The sequence below is a fragment of the Salmo salar genome, chromosome 18, assembly GCF_965601325.2.
Source record: "Salmo salar chromosome 18, fSalSal1, whole genome shotgun sequence".
NCBI lineage: Eukaryota > Metazoa > Chordata > Actinopteri > Salmoniformes > Salmonidae > Salmo > Salmo salar.
The window spans coordinates 65043755-65067556 of NC_138308.1; positions in this window are offsets into that span (position 1 = coordinate 65043755).

Below are 23802 nucleotides of genomic sequence, written 5' to 3' on the forward strand. Positions count from 1 at the left end.
TTAACCTCTTGGGGCTAGGTGGGACGCTAGCGTGCCACCCGTGGTGCACTCCATCAACAGCAGGTGCATTTCAAGAGCGGCAAATTTGAATCCAAATAAATGTCAAAATTCTAATTTTTCAAACATACAACTATTTTACACCATTTGAAAGATAAACATCTCCTTAATCTAACCACGTTTTACGATTTCAAAAAGGTTTTACGGCGAAAGCATAAATTTAGAGTATGTTAGGACAGTACATTTACAAGAGTTGTGTGTAATGTTTTGTCAAGTCAAAGACAGGGTCACCAAAACCATAAAACCAGCTAAAATGATGCACTAACCTTTTACAATCTCCATCAGATGACACTCCTAGGACATTATGTTAGACAATGCATGCATTTTTAGTTCTATCAAGTTCATATTTATATCCAAAAACAGCGTTTTACTATGGCATTGATGTTGAGGAAATCGTTTCCCTCCAATAACCGGCAGTCAAGTCAGCGTCACAAATTAAATAATTAAAATTAGAAAACATTGGTAAAATATTATATTGTCATTTAAAGAATTATAGATTTACATCTCTTGAACGCAATCAACTTGCCAGATTTAAAAATAACCTTACTGGGAAATCACACTTTGCAATAATCTGAGCACTGCGCCCAGAAAAATACGCGTTGCGATACAGACTAGACGTCATGTTGGGGAGATCTAAAATCGAAAATACTATGTAAATAATCCATTACCTTTGATTCTCTTCATCAGATGTCACTTCCAGGTATCACAGGTCCATAACGAATGTAGTTTTGTTCAAAAAAGCTCATCATTTATGTCCAAAAATCTCCGTCTTGTTAGCACATGATCTAAGCCAGCCGGACTTCTCGTCATGAACGAGGGGAAAAAATATATTTACGTTCGTTCAAACATGTCAAACGTTGTATAGCATAAATCATTAGGGCCTTTTTTAACCAGAACATGAATAATATTCAAGGTGGACGAATGCATACTCTTTTATAACGTATTGGAACGAGGGTACCCAACATGAACTCGCGCGCCAGGTGTCTAATGGGACATCATCGTTCCATGGCTCTTGTTAGGTCAGATCTCCCTCCAGAAGACTCAAAACACTTTGTAAAGGCTGGTGACATCTAGTGGAAGCAATAGGAAGTGCCAAAAATATTCCTCAGCCCCTGTGTTTTTCAATGGGATAGGTTTAAAGGTAATACAACACATCAGGTATCCACTTCCTGTCAGAAAATGTCTCAGGGTTTTGCCTGCCAAATGAGTTCTGTTATACTCACAGACACCATTCAAACAGTTTTGGAAACTTTAGAGTGTTTTCTATCCATATATAATAAGTATATGCATATTCTAGTTACTGGGTAGGATTAGTAACCAGATTAAATCGGGTACATTTTTTTTATCCAGACGTGCAAATGCTGCCCCCTAGCCCTAACAGGTTAAAGCCTTTTTGAAATCTGACAAAGCAGCTGGATTAACAAGAAGTTCATCTTTAAGCCGATGTAGAACACTTGTATTTTTTATGAATGTAAATGATGACTATTTCTGTATTTTGAATTTGGCGCTCTGCAATTCCACCGGATGTTGTCGAGGTGGGTCGCTAGCGGAACGCCTGCGCCAGAAAGGTTAAAACATGTTCCAAGGTCAAATAAATGCCCCCAATAAAATGTGAAATATAATATACTGCTCAAAAAAATAAAGGGAACACTAAAATAACACATCCTAGATCTGAATGAATGAAATAATGTTATTAATCTAACCACACTGTCCGATTTCAAAAAGGCTTTACAACGAAAGCAAAACATTAGATTATGTCAGCAGAGTACCCAGCCAGAAATAATCAGACACCCATTTTTCAAGCTAGCATATAATGTCACATAAACCCAAACCACAGCTAAATGTAGCACTAACCTTTGATGATCTTCATCAGATGACAACCCTAGGACATTATGTTATACAATACATGCATGTTTTGTTCAATCAAGTTCATATTTATATCAAAAACCAGCTTTTTACATTAGCATGTGACTTAGCATGTGACTAGCATTCCCACCGAACACTGCCGGTGAATTTACTAAATTACTCACGATAAACGTTCACAAAAAGCATAACAATTATTTTAAGAATTATAGATACAGAACTCCTCTATGGACTCGATATGTCCGATTTTAAAATAGCTTTTCGGTGAAAGCACATTTTGCAATATTCTCAGTAGATAGCCCGGCATCACAGGGCTAGCTATTTAGACACCCAGCAAGTTTAGCACTCACCAAAGTCAGATTTACTATAAGAAAAATGTTATTACCTTTGCTGTCTTCGTCAGAATGCACTCCCAGGACTTCTACTTCAATAACAAATGTTGGTTTGGTCCAAAATAATCCATCGTTATATCCAAATAGCGGCGTTTTGTTCGTGCGTTCAAGACACTATCCGAAAGGGTAAATAAGGGTGACGAGCATGGCGCAATTCGTGACAAAAAAATTCTAAATATTCCATTACCGTACTTCGAAGCATGTCAACCGCTGTTTAAAATCAATTTTTATGCCATTTTTCTCATAAAAAAGCGATAATATTCCGACCGGGAATCTGCGTTTAGGTAAACAGACAAAAGAAAATAAAGCATGGGGTCGACTCGGGCACGCGCCTAAGCCCATAGTACTCTGATCGGCCACTTGCCAAACGCGATAAGGTGTTTCAGCCAGAGGCTGCCTCGATAACGTTCAGCTTTTTCCCGGGCTCTGAGAGCCTATGGGAGCCGTAGGAAGTGTCACGTTATAGCAAAGATCCTCCGTCTTCAATAAAAAGAGCCAAGATGAAACACAACTTGTCAGACAGGCCACTTCCTGCATGGAATCTTCTCAGGTTTTGTCCTGCCATATGAGTTCTGTTATACTCATAGACACCATTCAAACTGTTTTAGAAACTTTAGGGTGTTTTCTATCCAAAGCCAATAATTATATGCATATTCTAGTTACTCGGCAGGAGTAGTAACCAGATTAAATCGGGTACATTTTTTATCCGGCCGTGTCAATACTGCCCCCTAGCCCTAACAGGTTAATGGGCTAGGGGGCAGCAATGTCAGAGCTGAACGTACTAGGATACAGTAGAATAGTATAGAATACAGTATATACATATGAGATGAGTAATGCAAGACATGTAAACATTAAGTGACTAAGATACCGTAGAATAGTATAGAATACAATATATACATATGAGATGAGTAATACCAGATATGTAAACATTATTAAAGTGACTAGTGTTCCATTCCTTAAAGTGGCCAGTGATGTCTAGTCTATGCCTATAGGCAGCAGCCTCTAAAATGCTAGTGATGGCTGTTTAACCTGATGGCCTTGAGATAGAAGCTGTTTTTCAGTGTCTCGGTCCCAGCTTTGATGCACTTGTACTGACCTTGCCTTGTGCATGATAGCGGGGTGAACAGGCAGTGTCTTGGGTGGTTGATGTCCTTGATTATCTTTTTGGCCTTCCTGTGACATTGGGTGCTGTAGGTGTCCTGGAGGGTGAGTAGTTTGCCCCCGGTAATGCATTGGGGAGACGGCAACACCCTCTGGAGAGCCTTGCGGTTGCGGGTGGTGCAGTTGCCGTATCAGGCGGTGATACAGCCCGACAGGATGTTTCAATTGTTTGTAAATTATGCCTGAGTGTAGGAGTGTGCCCCGGGCTAACTGTAAATCAAATAAAAAAGAAAATTGTACCGTCTGCTTAATATAAAGAAATATAAATGATTTACACATTTACTTTTTCTTTTGATACTTAAATATACACTGCTCAAAAAAATAAAGGGAACACTTAAACAACACAATGTAACTCCAAGTCAATCACACTTCTGTGAAATCAAACTGTCCACTTAGGAAGCAACACTGATTGACAATAAATTTCACATGCTGTTGTGCAAATGGAATAGACAACAGGTGGAAATTATAGGCAATTAGCAAGACACCCCCAATTAAAGGAGTGGTTCTGCAGGTGGGGACCACAGACCACTTCTCAGTTCCTATGCTTCCTGGCTGATGTTTTGGTCACATTTGAATGCTGGCAGTGCTTTCACTCTAGTGGTAGCATGAGACGGAGTCTACAACCCACACAAGTGGCTCAGGTAGTGCAGCTCATCCAGGATGGCACATCAATGCGAGCTGTGGCAAGAAGGTTTGCTGTGTCTGTCAGCGTAGTGTCCAGAGCATGGAGGCGCTACCAGGAGACAGGCCAGTACATCAGGAGACGTGGAGGAGGCCGTAGGAGGGCAACAACCCAGCAGCAGGACCGCTACCTCCGCCTTTGTGCAAGGAGGAGCAGGAGAAGCACTGCCAGAGCCCTGCAAAATGACCTCCAGCAGGCCACAAATATGCCTGTGTCTGCTAAAACGGTCAGAAACAGACTCCATGAGGGTGGTATGAGGGCCTGACATCCACAGGTGGGGGTTGTGCTTACAGCCCAACACCGTGCAGGACGTTTGGCATTTACCAGAGAACACCAAGACTGGCAAATTCGCCACTGGCGCCCTGTGCTCTTCACAGATGAAAGCAGGTTCACACTGAGCACGTGACTGACGTGACAGAGTCTGGAGACGCCGTGGAGAACGTTCTGCTGCCTGCAACATCCTCCAGCATGACCGGTTTGGCGGTGGGTCAGTCATGGTGTGGGGTGGCATTTCTTTGGGGGGCCGCACAGCCCTCCATGTGCTCGCCAGAGGTAGCCTGACTGCCATTAGGTACCGAGATGAGATCCTCAGACCCCTTATGAGACCATATGCTGGTGTGGTTGGCCCTGGGTTCCTCCTAATGCAAGACAATGCTAGACCTCATGTGGCTGGAGTGTGTCAGCAGTTCCTGCAAGAGGAAGGTATTGATGCTATGGACTGGCCCGCCCGTTCCCCAGACCTGAATCCAATTGAGCACATCTGGGACATCATGTCTCGCTCCATCCACCAACGCCACGTTGCACCACAGACTGTCCAGGAGTTGGCGGATGCCTTAGTCCAGGTCTGGGAGGAGATCCCTCAGGAGACCATCCGCCACCTCATCAGGAGCATGCCCAGGCGTTGTAGGGAGGTCATACAGGCACGTGGAGGCCACACACACTACTGAGCCTCATTTTGACTTGTTTTAAGGACATTACATCAAAGTTGGATCAGCCTGTAGTGTGGTTTTCCACCTTAATTTTGAGTGTGACTCCAAATCCAGACCTCCATGGGTTGATAAATTGGATTTCCATTGATTATTTTTGTGTGATTTTGTTGTCAGCACATTCAACTATGTAAAGATAAAAGTATTTAATAAGATTATTTATTTCATTCAAATCTAGGATGTGTTGTTTAAGTGTTCCCTTTATTTTTTGAGCAGTATATTTGCATGAGTTACTTAGCTGGGGTTGGCGTACATTATAATATCAGCATCTGGATGAGAAGCGGCACATGCCGCACCACCCTACCTTAATCTTCTTCTTTTGTATGATGGTGTTCGCAACAATTATATGTGCCTTCCACCACCAACTGTAGAGATGGATAATAAGGATCCAAAAAGGAAAAAATGAGGGGTAGAAAAATACAATAATTCTTAAACTAACTAACTTTGAAATGTTAATTCAACTAAATCAGCCTGCCTTTCTGTTTTAATCAGGTCACTATTCAGGTTCAGAAGGATCCTGTGATGGTGGAATATTTCCTCGTGACAGTAGTCCTTGCAGTGCTTCTGCCGTTAAGTCTTGGAGGCCCAAAAACTTCTCGGCTGCAGATATAGTGATGTCCAGCTTCTTGTACTTCTTGTATACTTGTGCAGTACATTTAATAACTGTGGCTATACATGCTACAACAGCCACCTTCTTCACAATAAGTGTATCCAATTCACTTGATTGACGTATAACATTGGCAACTGGTTGTGGCACATCCACTGCCATATCTTCTTCAGAACTGTGGCCTCTTGCCCCTTCTACGCTCTTCACCACCTCCACATAGGAAATTTGCTGCACTGCCCTGATCTTTGACACCTCAACCTCTTTCACCCTAACAGGATACTCAGGGAATTCTGAAATATGATCCCCACCACAGTTGCAACAGTTTACATTCACAGACTCTTCAATAACATATTCCTTCCATCTGCAAACACTTGACACATGGCCAAAGTGTTTACACCTCTTGCATTGCATCGGGTTTTGCAGTTTCGCTCTTACATATTACGCATCTTATATATCCCAACTTTACATAGGGAGGTAAATACTAAACAAACAACAATACAGATAAACTTTGCTCATTGACTCCATTCTCCATATGGGTCAAGCGACGTGCATTAACTACTCCTGGAGTTTTTAGCCTAAGATTATGACTATCAATGTCCAATGGGACGCCAGAGATAACCCCTTTTACCGGTGCCCTGCTCTGAAAATCAAAGCTGTTCACTTTGTGCTTCGATAATTCCGCAAGCCAAAATGCATGCTCCTTTTGCTCTAACATGCACATAATAATATTATTTTGACTGCATCCACTTTTCCCAATGCCTTCTTCACCATCCTCGTGACTTCAAAAGGGTTTCCCAAATAAACATCCTTATCCAAAAAACGTACTCCAACAAGCAACGATTTATCAGACACATTTCCCACAACAATTTTAGCCCTTTTTGTTCCATTCTTGGACATCGCTGTTGTCCACTCATCTTTCTCGCTAACTGTACTCGCTGTGCTTTCAACTTCAAACTACACTTGTGCTTCCGCCATCCCACCACCCTCCCTTCCATCTGCCGTCGTTCTTGAATGGATGTTTAATATTTAGAATTGCTACCATGAGGGAGCTGGAAGCAGTGTTGTAGGCTATACAATAACCTCTGGTTAAACTGGAGAGTGCACAATTCAAATATATAATCATACAAATGATGGATATTAAACATTTAGGTACATACAAGTGTTTCATATCAGTTAAAAGCTTAAATTATTGTTAATTTAACGGCACTGTCCGATTTACAGTAGGCTTTAAAGCATGCCATGCAATTGTTTGAGGATGGCGCCCCACATCAAAATATTCTTCCACTGGCACAAGTTTAATAAATTCACATAGTGATTAAATATTCAGTTACTTTTTGAAAATCTTCCTCTGATTTGTCATCCAAAGCTGATTTGTCATCCAAAGGGTCCCAGCTACAGCATGTAGTGTCGTTTTGTTAGATAAAATCATTTTTTATATCCCAAAAAGTCTGTTTAGTTGGTGCCATCGATTTTGAATAATCCACACATTCAACATGCAGAGAAAGGAATCCAAAAAGCTACCGCTAAGCTTTGTTAAAACAAGTCAAAATGCGTTTCTAATTAATCCTCAGATACCCTGAAATGTAATTAAACTATAATATTTAATACGGAAAGAAGTATGTTCAATAGGAAAACGATATTACGGTGCGTGTCCTCTTCATCGTGCATCCAAGTCTGTGTCCCTGTATCAAAACTCATTATTCTTCCTCGTTTGGGAAGAAAAAGCCTGAAAACTTTAACAAAGACTGACACCCAGTGGAAGCCATAGGAATTGCATACTGGTAGCTAGATTACACTTCTTTTCCTATACGTTCCACTGGGAGAGCATGGGCTCTCAAAAATGGGCTCTTTGGATTTTCTCCTACCATATCTATTGTGTTAGTCTCCTACATTATTTAAACATTTCTACAAACTTGAGTATTTTCTTTCCGATGGTACCAATTATATGCTATCCTTTACTTTGGGCACGTCAGTCAAGCAGAAATGGAGAAAAATAGACCCTAGCCTGAAGAATTAGACTGCAGGTTCGCTGACAACAACACACATATCCCAGAGTAAGCATGGCTCCGAATCAGGCCCACTACTGGCATTTACATTTTTGGATGAATAAGTACTTTTCTATTTACTTTCTGTGGGCTGTACTTTTACTATTACTCATCCATTGTCATCCAAAGGGTCCCAGCTACAACATGTAGTGTCGTTTTGTTAGATAAAATAATTTTTTATATCCCAAAAAGTCTGTTTAGTTGGACTCACCAGTCATTTCTGAAGGAATGTAACGGCTGTCTGTGGAAGTAGATCAAGGTGCAGCGGAGTTAGTGTTCATCTTTGAATTTTAATAAACGTAAGAACACTGTACACACAAAACAAGAAAACCGACAGCCAAACAGTCCTGTCAGGTGCAAAACACTAAACAGAAACAATCCCCCACAAAACCCAAAGGAAAAACAGGCTCCTTATGTGTGACTCCCAATCAGCAACAACGAACTACAGCTGTGCCTGATTGGGAGCCACACACGGCCAAACCAAAGAAACAAACCAACATAGAAAAAGGAACATAGAACACCCACCCATGTAACACCCTGGCCTAACCAAAATAGAGAACAAAAAAAACCCTCTCTCTGACCAGGGCGTTACAGTACCCCCCCTCAAAGGTGCGGACTCCCGGCTGCAAAACCTGACTCAGAAGGGGGGGGTCTGGGTGGGCCTTCCTTCGGCGGCGGCTCAGGTGCGGGACGTGGGCCCCGCTCCACCTTCGGCTCGCCCACTTAGGTGGCGCCCCTGGCTGTGACCGGATGGCGGGCGACTCTGGCTGTGACCGGATGGCGGGCGACTCTGGCTGCGACCGGATGGCGGGCGACTCTGGCTGCGACCGGATGGCGGGCGACTCTGGCTGCGACCGGATGGCGGGCGACTCTGGCTGCGACCGGATGGCGGGCGACTCTGGCTGCGACCGGATGGCGGGCGAATCTGGCTGCGGGCGACTCTGGCTGCGACCGGATGGTCGGGCGACTCTGGCTGCGACCGGATGGTCGGGCGACTCTGGCTGCGACCGGATGGTCGGGCGACTCTGGCTGCGACCGGATGGTCGGGCGACTCTGGCTGCGACCGGATGGTCGGGCGACTCTGGCGGGCGACCGGCTGGTGGGCGACTCTGGCGGGCGACCGGCTGGCGGCGACCGGCTGGCGGGCGACTCTGGCAGGCGACCGGCTGGTGGCGACCGGCTGGCGGGCGACTCTGGCGGCGACGCTGGCGGCTCCGGACTGGCGGGCGGCGCTGGCGGCTCCGGACTGGCGGGCGGCTCTGGCCCAGGATTCACCAGGCTGGGGAGACATGAAGGAGGCCTGGCTCTGGGCGCAGGCACTGGACTCACCAGGCTGGAGAGACCTACTGGAGGCCTGGTCCTGGGAGGAGTCACAGGACTGACCAGGATGGGGAGACCCATTGGAGGCCTGGTCCTGGGAGGAGGCACAGGACTGACCAGGATGGGGAGACCCATTGGAGGCCTGGTCCAAGGAGGAGGCACAGGATAGACCGGGCTGTGGGGGAGCACTGGACTACTGGTACGTAGGCTATCCACCCATACTCCAGGCTGAATACCCACTTTGTCCCGGCATGGGCGGAGTGCAGGCATTGGGCGAACTGGGCCCTCCCAGCGCCCCGGAGACACAGTGCGCAGCGCCGGCGCAGGATAGCCTGGACCGAGGAGGCGCACTGGAGACCAGACGCGCTGAGCTGGCACAATCCGCCCTGGCTCGATGCCCACTCTCGCATGGCACTTGCGGGGAGCTGGAATGTAGCACTCCGGGCTGTCAACGCGCACTGGGGACACCGTGCGCTCTACCGCATAACACGGTGCCTGACCAGTACTGCGCTGCCTGCCGTAAGCACCGGGAGTTGGCCCAGAATTCCTTCTTTGCTCCGCCACACTCCCCGTGTGCCCCCCCCAAAAAAATTGGGGGTGGCTGCCTCTCGTGCCTGTTGCTCTCCCTCGCTTCGTACCAGCGCCTCTCAGCTATCGCCGCTTCGATCTCCCACTGCGGGCGGCGATACTCCCTAGCCTGAGCCCACGGTCCACCTCCGTCGAGCAATTCCTCCCATCTCCAGGAATCCTGAACGCACCTCTCCATCTCCTCCAAAGTCCATGAGTCCATATTTCCCCTCTCCTGGTGCTTCTCCTTCCTCCGCTGCTTGGTCCGTTGTTGGTTGGGGGATTCTGTAACGGCTGTCTGTGGAAGTAGACCAAGGTGCAGCGGAGTTAGTGTTTTCTTTTAATTTTAATAAACGTAAACCAAAGAAACAAACCAACATAGAAAAAGGAACATAGAACGCCCACCCATGTAACACCCTGGCCTAACCAAAATAGAGAACTAAAAAAAAACTCTCTCTGACCAAGGCATTACAAGGTAGGAAATTCCTTTTTACTCCATTATATTTTACCAAATTACTTCTGTTACAGTGAAGTAAATTATTATACTGTTGCTGTTGGTTAAAAGGCTTCTAACCACTTTTGGGTTTTTTTTTTGTTGCATTTATCGATACTCTTGGTTCCTATTGACAACTCTATGAAAGTTTCACAACCCCTTGACCAATGAAATATATTCAAAACTCTTAAGTCCATTGGCTCTCAAAGTTGTCCATCAAACCCAGCTCTTGAATTAACCTGTTATGGCTAGGGGGCAGTATTTTCACGGCTGGATAAAAAACGTACCCGATTTAATCTGGTTACTACTCCTGCCCAGTAACTACAACATGCATATAATTATTGGCTTTGGATAGAAAACACCCTAAAGTTTCTAAAACTGTTTGAATGGTGTCTGTGAGTATAACAGAACTCATATGGCAGGCAAAAACCTGAGAAGATTTCATGCAGGAAGTGGCCTGTCTGACAAGGTGTCATTCTTCTTGTCTCTGTTTATTGAAGAGTGAGGATCTTAGCTGTCCCGTGACACTTCCTACGGCTGCCATAGGTTCTCAGAAGGCGGCAAAATGCTGAATCGTGGCTTTGCAGGCTCTGGCTGAGAAAAAGTAGCGCGTTTGGGTAGTGGCTGGTTAAAGTACTGTGAGACTCAGGCTCGTGCCCGCGTCGACCGAAAGCTTTGTTTTCTTTCCTCTGTTTAGCTAGATGGACATTCCCGGTCGGAATATTATCGCTTTTTTACGAGAAAAATGGCATAAAAATGGATTTTAAACAGCGGTTGACATGCTTCGAAGTACGGTAATGGAATATTTAGATTTTTTTTGTCACGAATTGCGCCATGCGCGCGACCCTTCTTTACCATTCGGATAGTGTCTGGGACGCACGAACAAAACGCCGCTATTCGGATATAACAATGGATTATTTTGGACCAAACCAACATTTGTTATTGAAGTAGCAGTCCTGGGAGTACATTCTGACAAAGACAACAAAAGGTAATCAAACTTTTATAATAGTAAATCTGATATTGGTGAGTGCTAAACTTGCCGGGTGTCTAAATAGCTAGCCCGTGATGCCTGGGCTATGTACTTAGAATATTGCAAAATGTGCTTTCACCAAAAAGCTATTTTAAAATCGGACATATCGAGTGCATAGAGGAGGTCTGTATCTATAATTCTTAAAATAATTGTTATGCTTTTTGTGAACGTTTATCGTGAGTAATTTAGTAAATTGTTAGCAAATTCCCCGGAAGTTTGCGGGGGGTATGCTAGTTCTGAACGTCACATGCTAATGTAAAAAGCTGTTTTTTGATATAAATATGAACTTGATTGAACAAAACATGCATGTATTGTATAACATAATGTCCTAGGTGTATCATCTGATGAAGATCATCAAAGGTTAGTGCTGCATTTAGCTGTCTTCTGGGTTTTTGTGACATTATATGCTAGCTTGAAAAATGGGTGTCTGATTATTTCTGGCTTGGTACTCTGCTGACATAATCTAATGTTTTTCTTTCGCTGTAAAGCCTTTTTGAAATCGGACAGTGTGGTTAGATAAAGGAGAGTCTTGTCTTTAAAATGCTGTGAAATAGTCATATGTTTGAAAAATTTAAGTTTTTGTATTTTTGAGGAATTTGTAATTCGCGCCACGCCTATCATTGGATATTGGAGCAGGTGTTCCGCTAGCGGAACGTCTAGATGTAAGAGGATAAAGTGCACTTCAATTCTTGGGGTTTTAGCCAGACGTGATCAGAGGTAAGTTGCACTTTCATTAACGTCTGCCTTTGTATTGTAATATATTTCTGGAGTAAGATAAGTATTTGTAAGAAATAATTATTCTGTTGAAATTGTGCTTTGAGGACACATGCCAATCAGAGCTTCACGAGAGTTTCATAACTATAACGACACAAGTCGTGACCCAGATGCAGACACGGGAGGCAGATGGTTTGAGCTCCGATATTTATTATAGACCAAAGGGTAGGAAAAAGGCAGGTCGGGGACAAGCAAGAGTTCAAAACTAGGTCAGAGTCCAAAACGATACAGGGCGGCAGACAGGCAAGGGTCAGAACCAGGAGAATGAGAAAAATAGAGACTGGGAAAACCAGGAGCTAGGCGAAAACAGCTGGTTGACTTGGCAAACAAGACAAACTGGCACAGACAGACAGAAAGCACAGGTATAAATACACAGGGCATAATGGGGAAGATGGGCGACACCTGGAGGGGTATGGAGAGAAGAAAAAGGACAGGTGAAACAGATCAGTGTGTGATAATAACATTCGGGGCTCAGTCCTGAAGACCAGGGGCTCAGGGGTTTGTGGGTCAGAGAAAAAAAAGAGCCTTTTCTAAAATCATTTCCTTCAATTCTACGTCATTTTACATGACTGGAGACATTAAAATAATATGTTTTTATTGCACACAAATTATAAAAATGAGAAGCAAAGTATACAACATTTGTATACTTTCCCCATAGGGTATTCAAGTTATTTGACATCTTTTTGTATTGTTTAAAAAGGTAATAAGGCCTACTTCGTTTCAACAACAATATATCTGAAACCACTATAGGCTTCATTGACTTACTGAATGTACTTTTTTAATTGTGTATTCGCATCAGTAGGCCAAGTGACTGAAATGCAGCAGAAAATATCGGAATGTTCAGGTTGCTTTTCATTTATTATAACCAGCAGTGTAGTGCTATTATTTTAGGTATCCTACCAGAGCACCATTTTTGTATTATTATTATTATTAAGCCATAATTTCTGAATGAAAGTTGGTACCGACATGAAGCCTATTGTATAAAATCATTTTAGAATATACATACAATGCATCATCAAAATTGCATGATTGCCTAGTGCTACACTGTAAGTGGCTAAAGGAACATTTTACATTTAAACAAATCTTAAAACACCAAATTAGGCTGAACTTATTATAAATTAGGATCATCACTGTCAATCGTGAATGATAATTCTTCACGTTTTACAGGTGAAACGTGCATGCTGCATGCATGCCAACCGATACCAAACAGTTTCATGGGAATATGCATTTCGATCTTCTTGAATAATCTAGGTAGGGGTGGCCAACCGGCCTAACTAATCAAATTTTAGAGCTGACAGGGTTAAAAAAAGCCACTACATTAGAAGAAAAATAATCTACATTTCAGCAAAATCATCCTAAATCTTATGTTTTTGGTATAACAGTAGCCTGATATTATCATGCTATTATATTCGGTTTGTTATGTAGAATACTAATTCATCAATAAGTGATCTTGCGAGACATTGCACCATTTGGAGAAGTGGCGGTGTGTTCCTCCCCTGTGCACAGGCAGCACTACACACCTGATTATTATGGTTGGATGACTTCAGGAATTTTACATAATCACAGCTCTATGAACTAAGTGGCGGATTCAGTTGACTACAATTTTTTTTAAACCATTGCAACAGCGCAAAAGATTCAGGGCTGACCCAAAATCATTCGGAGCTAGAGCTCCGAAAGCCAAGTCCTGTTGACGTCCATGGTGCAAATCAAGTGACTAAGCTGCTAACTAGCTAGGTAGTTAGCTAGATTTGGCTAACCCAGAATCTGACAGAAAAAGTTTAACCACTTAAATCTGCCCTCGTGCCTTGAACCTCGTGCATCCCCTTGAATACATTTTTTATTCAACGTCGTCTAAAATGAGAATGGCAGCCCCTATCTCCTGAAAGCTGGGGATCTTGGCTTTCCAGCCATACCATTGGTGCGTTAGGTAGCCTAGTTGTTAGAGCATTGGGCCAGTAACCAAAAGATGGCTGGATTGAATCCCCGAGCTGATAAGGTAAAAATCTGTCACTCTGCCCTTGAACAAGGCAGTTAACCCACTGTTCCCCGGTAGGCCATCATTGTAAATAAGAATTTGTTCTTAACTGACTTGCCAAGGTAAAAAAAACAACACAATCTTTGGCCATAAAAGGTCATACCCATGAGCCGATTTCAAGATGGCTGCAACTCAGTCTGTAGTGTGGAGTAGCCAAAACTACACGGAACAAACATATAAACACAACATATAGGCCCAGCCAATAAGAATGAGGTTTTCCCCACAAAAGGACTTTATTACGGACAGAAACACACCTCAGTTTCATCAGCTGTCCAGATGGCTGGTCTCAGACAATCCCACAGGTGAAGAAGCCAGATGTGGAGGTCCTGGGCAGGCATGTGGTCTGCGGTTGTGAGGCCGGTTGTATAGTGGTTCCTCCTTTAAAAGTAGCGTGCTTACACTGCGAGACATAGAGGTACCCAGCATCACGGCTTCATTGCTCCAGACCACCACAAGGGGGAGTTAGAGCACTCATTATGCATTTGGGTCCGAAGGTTTTTATATGACCAATCATATCGAGTGGTTCCAGTGACAAATTTGACGCGAACCACCTGTCCCTGGTGACATTCTTCAGTAAAGATGGCTGACAAAACATTACGGGGTAAGAAAATGTAAGTAGTTATAACGTCATAACGAGCCAAGCAAAAAACGTACAATTGAGCGGAATATGTTAATGTAGAGACAAACGATTGTGCTTATTTTTTGTCATGAAGTTAATTTACGAAAATCGCTATTTAGCAAGTTTTTTTTCCAGTCATATCCAATATCAGGTGCATCAAACTCCATTCTGTGAATGATGCTGTGTCTGCATATATCTATTACAATTATACACATCAACAGTGTTTTCCACTCCTGCTCCTGGGACATCAATGATTACACATTGTAACTATGCAATAGACTAGAAACATTATTTAAGTAAAGGCTGATTTGTAATTCATATATACAGAATAAAAACAGTACATCCTGCCAGCACGCCCACAAGCGTGCTGAATGACACATGGAAAAGAGCGAGGAATGAGATGGGAGTAACAAACCAGGCTATTTGGTCTGAGACCAGCTTAATAATGTAATGAAACGAGCAGGTTTCGAACCCTCAACATTCTTGCCTGTAGTCCAGCACCCTATCGACTGTGCCCAAATGTATTAATTGGGGTTGGGGCCGATTGTGGCTAAAAACACTTTATCAATTGGAATCTTTAACATGTGGAAAGGGGAAAAGGTATTATTGTTAGTTTTTCACAAGTGTAGTAGGATGGGCTATTAGCTGAAAAATAGACTTTTCAACCTTCACTAAAGAATTGTCTAACAGCCCATCCTGAGCTAGGTGTGAACTCCCCTCCCCAACTTGCAACAAATCATTTGTATCTATCTTTCCACATCTACCTACACACGTATCTACCTACACATGGTTAATGTTCTGGAAAAACGTGTATATATATGTATATATATATATATATATATATATATATATATATATATATATATATATATATACACACTCCTCAAAAAATAAAGGGAACACTAAAATAACACATCCTAAATCTGAATGAATGAAATAATCTAATTAAATACTTTTTTCTTTACATAGTTGAATGTGGTGACAACAAAATCACACAAAAATAATCAATGGAAATCCAATTTATCAACCCATGGAGGTCTGGATTTGGAGTCACACTCAAAATGAAAGTGGAAAACCACACTACAGGCTGATCCAACTTTGATGTAATGACCTTAAATCAAGTCAAAATGAGGCTCAGTAGTGTGTGTGGCCTCCACGTGCCTGTATGACCTCCCTACAATGCCTGGGCATGCTCCTGATGAGGTGGCGGATGGTCTCCTGAGGGATCTCCTCCCAGACCTGGACTAAAGCATCCGCCAACTCCTGGACAGTCTGTGGTGCAACGTGGCATTGGTGGATGGAGCGAGACATGATGTCCCAGATGTGCTCAATTGGATTCAGTTCTGGGGAACGGGCGTGCCAGTCCATAGCATCAGTGCCTTCCTCTTGCAGGAACTGCTGACACACTCCAGCCACATGAGGTCTAGCATTGTCTTGCATTAGGAGGAACCCAGGGCCAACCGCACCAGCATATGGTCTCACAAGGGGTCTGAGGATCTCATCTCGGTACCTAATGGCAGTCAGGCTACCTCTGGCGAGCACATGGAGGGCTGTGTGGCCCCCCAAAGAAATGCCACCCCACACCATGACTGACCCACCGCCAAACCGGTCATGCTGGAGGATGTTGCAGGCAGCAAAACGTTCTCCATGGCATCTCCAGACTCTGTCACGTCTGTCACATGTGCTCAGTGTGAACCTGCTTTCATCTGTGAAGAGCACAGAGCGCCAGTGGCAAATTTGCCAATCTTGGTGTTCTCTGGCAAATGCCAAACGTCCTGCACGGTGTTGGGCTGTAAGCACAACCCCCACCTGTGGACGTCGGTCCCTCATACCACCCTCATGGAGTCTGTTTCTGACCGTTTGAGCAGACACAGGCACATTTGTGGCCTGCTGGAGGTCATTTTGCAGGGCTCTGGCAGTGCTCCTCCTGCTCCTCCTTGCACAAAGGCGGAGGTAGCGGTCCTGCTGCTGGGTTGTTGCCCTCCTACGGCCTCCTCCACGTCTCCTGATGTACTGGCCTGTCTCCTGGTAGCGCCTCCATGCTCTGGACACCGCTGACAGACACAGCAAACCTTCTTGCTACAGCTCACATTGATGTGCCATCCTGGAAGCACCGCCAGCATTCAAAAGTGACCAAAACATCAGCCAGGAAGCATAGGAACTGAGAAGTGGTCTGTGGTCACCACCTGCAGAACCACTCCTTTATTGGGGGTGTCTTGCTAATTGCCTATAATTTCCACCTGTTGTCTATTCCATTTGCACAACAGCATGTGAAATGTATTGTCAATCAGTGTTGCTTCCTAAGTGGACAGTTTGATTTCACAGAAGTGTGATTGACTTGGAGTTACATTGTGTTGTTTAAGGCAAGGGCTGATTTCAAGGTTTTACTGTTAACTTACAAAGCATTACATGGTCTTGCTCCTACCTATCTTCACGATTTGGTCCTGCCGTACATACCTACACATATGCTACGGTCACAAGACGCAGGCCTCCTAATTGTCCCTAGCATTTCTAAGTAAACAGCTGGAGGCAGGGCTTTCTCCTATAGAGCTCCATTTTTATGGAATGGTCTGCCTACCCATGTGAGAGACGCAGACTCGGTCTCAACCTTTACTGAAGACTCATCTCTTCAGTAGGTCATATGATTGAGTGTAGTCTGGCCCAGGAGTGTGAAGGTGAATGGAAAGGCACTGGAGCTATGAACCGCCCTTGCTGTCTCTGCCTGGCCGGTTCCCCTCTCTCCACTGGGATTCTCTGCCTTTAACCCTATTACAGGGGCTGAGTCACTGGCTTACTGGTGCTCTTCTCTAGGAGGGGTGCATCACTTGAGTGGGTTGAGTCACTGACGTGGTCTTCCTGTCTGGGTTGGTGCCCCCCCTTGGGTTGTGCCGTGGCGGAGATCTTTCGGGCTTTACTCAGCCTTGTCTCAGGATGTTAAGTTAGTGGTTGAAGTTATCCCTCTAGTGGTGTGGGGGCTGTGTTTGGCAAAGTGGGTGGGGTTATATCCTGCCTGTTTGGCCCTGTCTGGGGGTATCATCGGATGGGGCCAGAGTGTCTCCTGACCCCTCCTGTCTCCAGCCTCCAGTATTTATGCTGCAGTATTTTGTGTCGGGGGGCTAGGATCAGTCTGTTATATCTGGAGTATTTCTCCTGTCTTATCCGGTTTCCTGTGTGAATTTTAGTGTGCTCTCTTTCTTTCTTTCTTTCTTTCTTTCTTTCTTTCTTTCTTTCTTTCTTTCTCTCTTTTCTCTCTTTCTCTCTTTCTCTCTTTCTCTCTTTCTTTCTCTCGGAGGACCTGAGCCCTAGGACCATGTCTCAGGACTACCTGGCATGATGACTCCTTGTTGTCCCCAGTCCACCTGGCCGTGCTGCTGCTCCAGTTTCAACTGTTCTGCCTGCGGCTATGGAACCCTGACCTGTTCACTGTGATTACTATTATTTGAACATGCTGGTCATTTATGAACATTTGAACATCTTGGCCATGTTCTGTTATAATCTCCACCCGGCACAGCCAGAAGTGGACTGGCCCCCCCTCATAGCCGGGTTCGTCTCTAGGTTTCTTCCTAGGTTTTGGCCTTTATAGGGAGTTTTTCCTAGCCACCATGCTTCTACACCTGCATTGCTTGCTGTTTGGGGTTTTAGGCTGGGTTTACTTTGATATATCAGCTGATGTAAGAAGGGCTATATAAATACATTTGATTTGAATTTGATTTGATATAAGCCACCTGCATTTGTTTATTAGCCTAATGTGCAGTCTGACAAGTAAAAATAGCAAACAGCACATACTGTAGAAAACATGGGAAAGTGCCTAATTCCTTACATAAGGGAAAGCAGGCCATGTCCAGACTTTCTCTGTGACCTCAAGAACTCATTAAAACCTCTCTAACAGAACTGATATGGCAGGCAAAACCCTGAGAAAAATCTAACCGGGAATTGAGAATTCTGGTGCTTGTAGTCCTTTCAAGTCATTGCCAATCGAACACACAGTGAGTTAGGGTTCATTTCGCACTTCCTAAGGCTTCCACTAGATGTCAACAGTCTTTAGAGAGTTGTTTGAGTCATCTATGATGAACAGACACTGAATGAGAAGGCTGAGAAGTTGGTGACCCCGGGAAGGAGACGCGCATTTACGCGAGTGGTAGCTCCACGTTCCAAAATGTTTTTCAAGACACTGGTTTCGTCCGGTTGGAATATTACTGAATCTTCACGTTCTAAATGGCCTAAAGATTGATACTTTACAACGTTTGACATGTTTGAACGAACGTAAATAGATTTTTTTTGTACTTTTCTTCGTGACATTTTCCTTGCGCATTCTACATTTGGAGTAGCTGAACTGAACGCACGAACAACAAGGAGCTATTTGGACATAAATTATGGAGTTTATCGAACAAAACAACATTTATTGTGGACCTGGGATTCCTGGAAGTGCCTTCTGATGAAGATCATCAAAGGAAGGCGAATATTTCTAGTTTTATTTAGGCTTTTAGATGACTCCAAAATGGCGGCAATCTGTATTGCTTGATGTCTTTTTCTGAGCGCAGTACTCAGATTATTGCAAAGTGTGCTTTCCACGTAAAGTTATTTTGAAATCAGACAATGTGGTTGGATTCAGGAGATGTTTATCTCTAATTCTTTGAATAACAATTTAATATTTTATCAAGGTTTATGAATAGTATTTTTGTAAATCGTTGTGCTGCTCCACCGGCAGTTTTGGAGGCAAAAACATTTCTGAACGTCACGAGCCATTGTAAAATGCAGTTTTTGGATATAAATATGAACTTGATCGAACAAAAAATGCATGTATAGTGTAACATGATGTCCTAGGAGTGTCATCTGATGAAGATCATCAAAGGTTAGTGCTGCATTTAGCTGTGGTTTGGGTTTATGTGACATATATGCTTGCTTGGAAAATGGCTGTGTGATTATTTGTGTCTATGTACTCTCCTAACATAATCTAATGTTTTGCTTTCACTGTAAAGCCTTTTGGAAATTGGACAACGTGGTTCGATTCAGGAGAAGTGCATCTATAAAATGGTGTAAAATAGTCCTATGTTTGAGAACTTTGAATTATGACATTTTGTGGTTTTAAATTTGGCACTCTGATTTTTCACTGGCTGTTGAATAGTGTGGGATGATTTCGTCCCACCTCCCCTAGAGAGGTTAAACTGTTAGGGACAGATGTTCCGCTAGCGGAACGCCTCACCAATTTGCAATGGTATAGAGTGGCGTGAATTACAAATACCTCAAAAATGCTAAAACTTCAATTTCTCAAACATATGACTATTTTACACAATTTTAAAGACAAGACTCTCCTTTATCTAACCACATTGTCTGATTTCAAAAAGGCTTTACAGCGAAAGCAAAACATTAAACTATGTCAGGAGAGTACCCTCCCAAAAGTAATCACACACCCATTTTCAAAGCAAGAATATATGTCCCAAAAACCAAAACCACAGCTAAATGCAGCACTAACCTTTGATGATCTTCATCAGATGACACTCCTAGGACATTATGTTATACAATACATGCATGTTTTGTTCAATCAATTTCATATTTGTATCAAAAACCAGCTTTTTACATTAGCATGTGATGTTCAGAATTAGCATACCCACCGCAAACTTCCGGTGAATTTACAAAATTACGCACGATAAACGTTCACAAAAAACATAACAATTATTTAAAGAATTATAGATACAGAACTCAGATTTTCAAATAGCTTTTCGGTGAAAGCACATTTTGCAATATTCTGGATTACCTTTGCTGTTCTTCGTCAGAATGCACTCCCAGGACTTCTACTTCAACAACAAATGTTGTTTTGGTTCGAAATAATCCATAGTTATATCCAAATAGCTCCGTTTTGTTCGTGCGTTCAAGTCACTATCCGAAGGGTGAGGCGCATTTCGTGACAAAAAAATGCCAAATATTCCATTACCGTACTTCGAAGCATGTCAAACGCTGTTTAAAATAAATGTTTATGCTATTTTTCGCGTAAAATAACGATAATATTCCAAACGCGCGACGTTGAGTTCATTCAAACACTGAAAGAAAAAAATGGAGTCGTCTCGTGCACGCACGCCTCAGTGTCATTGTTCTCAGAAGGACCACTCACAAAAACCCCTGCTGTTTTTCGCCCAGAGACTGGAGAGCTCTCATTCCACTTTCTGGCGCCTTCCTAGAGCCAATGGAAGCCTTAGAAAATGTCACATTACAGCAGAGATGCTATATTTTTGATAGAGATGCCCTAGAAGGAGAACAAATTGTCAGACAGGGCACTTCCTGTATAGAATCTTCTCAGGTTTTGGCCTGGCATATGAGTTCTGTTATACTCACAGACACTATTCAAACAGTTTTAGAAACTTTTGAGTTTTTTTCTATCCAAATCTACTAATTATATGCATATTCTAGTTTCTGGGCAGGAGTAGTAACCAGATTAACCTCTATGGGCTAGGCGGGATGTAATCGTCCCACCTACGTAACAGCCAGTGTAATCCAGTGGCGCGATTTTCAAATACCTTAAAAATCCTATTACTTGAATTTCTCAAACATATGACTATTTTACAGCTATTTAAAGATTAAAGACAAGACTCTCGTTAATCTAACCACACTGTCCGATTTCAAAAAGGCTTTACAACGAAAGCAAAACATTAGATTATGTCAGCAGAGTACCAAGCCAGAAATAATCAGACACCCATTTTTCAAGCCAGCATATAATGTCACCAAAACCCAGAAGACAGCTAAATGCAGCACTCACCTTTGATGATCTTCATCAGATGACAACCCTAGGACATTATGTTATACAATACATGCATGTTTTGTTCAATCAAGTTCATATTTATATCAAAAACCAGCTTTTTACATTAGCATGTGACGTTCAGAACTAGCATACCCCCCGCAAACTTCCGGGGAATTCGCTAACATTTTACTAAATTACTCACGATAAACGTTCACAAAAAGCATAACAATTATTTTAAGAATTATAGATACAGACCTCCTCTATGCACTCGATATGTCCGATTTTAAAATAGCTTTTTGGTGAAAGCACATTTTGCAATATTCTAAGTACATAGCCCAGGCATCACGGGCTCGCTATTTAGACACCCGGCAAGTTTAGCACTCACCATAATCATATTTACTATTATAAAAGTTTGATTACCTTTTGTTGTCTTCGTCAGAATACACACCCAGGACTGCTACTTCAATAACAAATGTTGGTTTGGTCCAAAATAATCCATCGTTATATCCGAATAGCGGCGTTTTGTTCGTGCGTTCCAGACACTATCCGAAATGGTAAAGAAGGGTCGTGCGAATGGCGCAATTCGTGACAAAGAAATTCTAAATATTCCATTACCGTACTTCGAAGCATGTCAACCGCTGTTTAAAATCAATTTTTATGCCATTTTTCTCGTAGAAAAGCGATAATATTCCGACCGGGAATCTCCTTTTCGGTAAACAGAGGAAAAATCACAAAGACAGGGGCGGTCAGTGCACGCGCCTAAGCCCACACTCCCTTGATCGGCCACTTGAGAAAGGCGATAATGTGTTTCAGCCTGGGGCTGGAATAACGACATTCAGGTTTTTCCCGGGCTCTGAGAGCCTATTGGAGCCGTGGGAAGTGTCACGTTACCGCAGAGATCCTTTGTAATGGAATGAGATGTCAAAGAAAGACAATAAATGGTCAGACAGGCCACTTCCTGTAAAGGAATCTCTCAGGTTATGACCTGCCATTTGAGTTCTGTTATACTCACAGACACCATTCAAACAGTTTTAGAAACTTTGGAGTGTTTTCTATCCAAAGCCAATAATTATATGCATATTCTAGTTACTGGGCAGGAGTAGTAACCAGATTAAATCGGGTACGTTTTTTATCCAGCCGTGTCAATACTGCCCCCTAGCCCTAACAGGTTAAATTGGGTACGTTTTTTATCCGGCCGTGAAAATACAGCCCCCTATACCATAACAGGAGCGTCTCATCCCGTAAGCGGGATCAACATCCAGCGAAAAACTCCTAGCGACATTAGCATAACAAAATGTAATATATATTTTTTTCAAATATAGGACTGTCTCATATCGTTTTATAGATACACCTCTCCTGAATCGACCCACGTCGTCCGATTTCAAAAAGGTTTGACAGGAAAAGCAAAACATTAGATTATGTTAGAGGAGTACATGGTAAAAGGAGCAACATAGCCATTTTCCGACCAACCACATGCATCACAAATAACCAAAAAACAGCTAAATGCAGCACTAACCTTTTACAAACTTCATCAGATGACACACCTAGGACATCATGTTACACAATGCATGCATTCTTTTGTTCAATAAAGTTCATATTTATATATAAAAACAGCATTTTACATCGGCGTCTGACGTTGACTAACTATTTTCCCTCAAATGCATCCCGGGAAACAGTGCTACAATTTACTGAATTACTATTCGAAAACATTTTTCAAATGTAATATTGTCATTCTAAGATTTATAGATGAATATCTCTTGAAAGCACCTGTCATACCAGATTTAAAAATAACTTTACTGGGTAATCACACTTTGCGATAAAAGGGGATGCGATACTCAGAAAATTAGCTAGTAATTCCAGCTCGGCGCCATCTTGGAACAATCGCATATCACATCTAATCTTGTATACTATTGTCAATAATCCCTTACCTTTAGTTGTCTTCATCAGAAAGCACTTCCAGGAATCCCAGGTCCACAACAAATGTATTTTCGGTCGAAAAAGTCCATCCTTTATGTTCCATTAGCTTGCTGTTGTTAGCGCGTCTGAAGGCTGTATCCAAATGCTCCGTCGGGCGCGGGACATGTCAAACGTTGTATAACATACATCTTCAGGGCCTGTTTTAACAAGAGAGCCAATAAGATTCGAGGGGGACGATTGTATTGTGTTTCAAAACGTTTCGAAAGGAGGGGGTAGACAGGGCCGCCGGCGTCATAATGGTGATGGCCCTCCCCCTGTGACCAATTTCCACAGCGTCTCATTCATTCAGTTTCGACAGTAGAAGGCTGAAACCACTGTGTAAAGACTGGGGACGTCTAGTGGAAGCAATAGAAAGTGCTCAATGAACGATAGCTCACGGTGTGATTAACCTCTCTGGGCTAGGCGGGACGAATTCGTCCCACCTACGAAACAGCCACTTGAAGCCTGTGGCGCGATTTTCA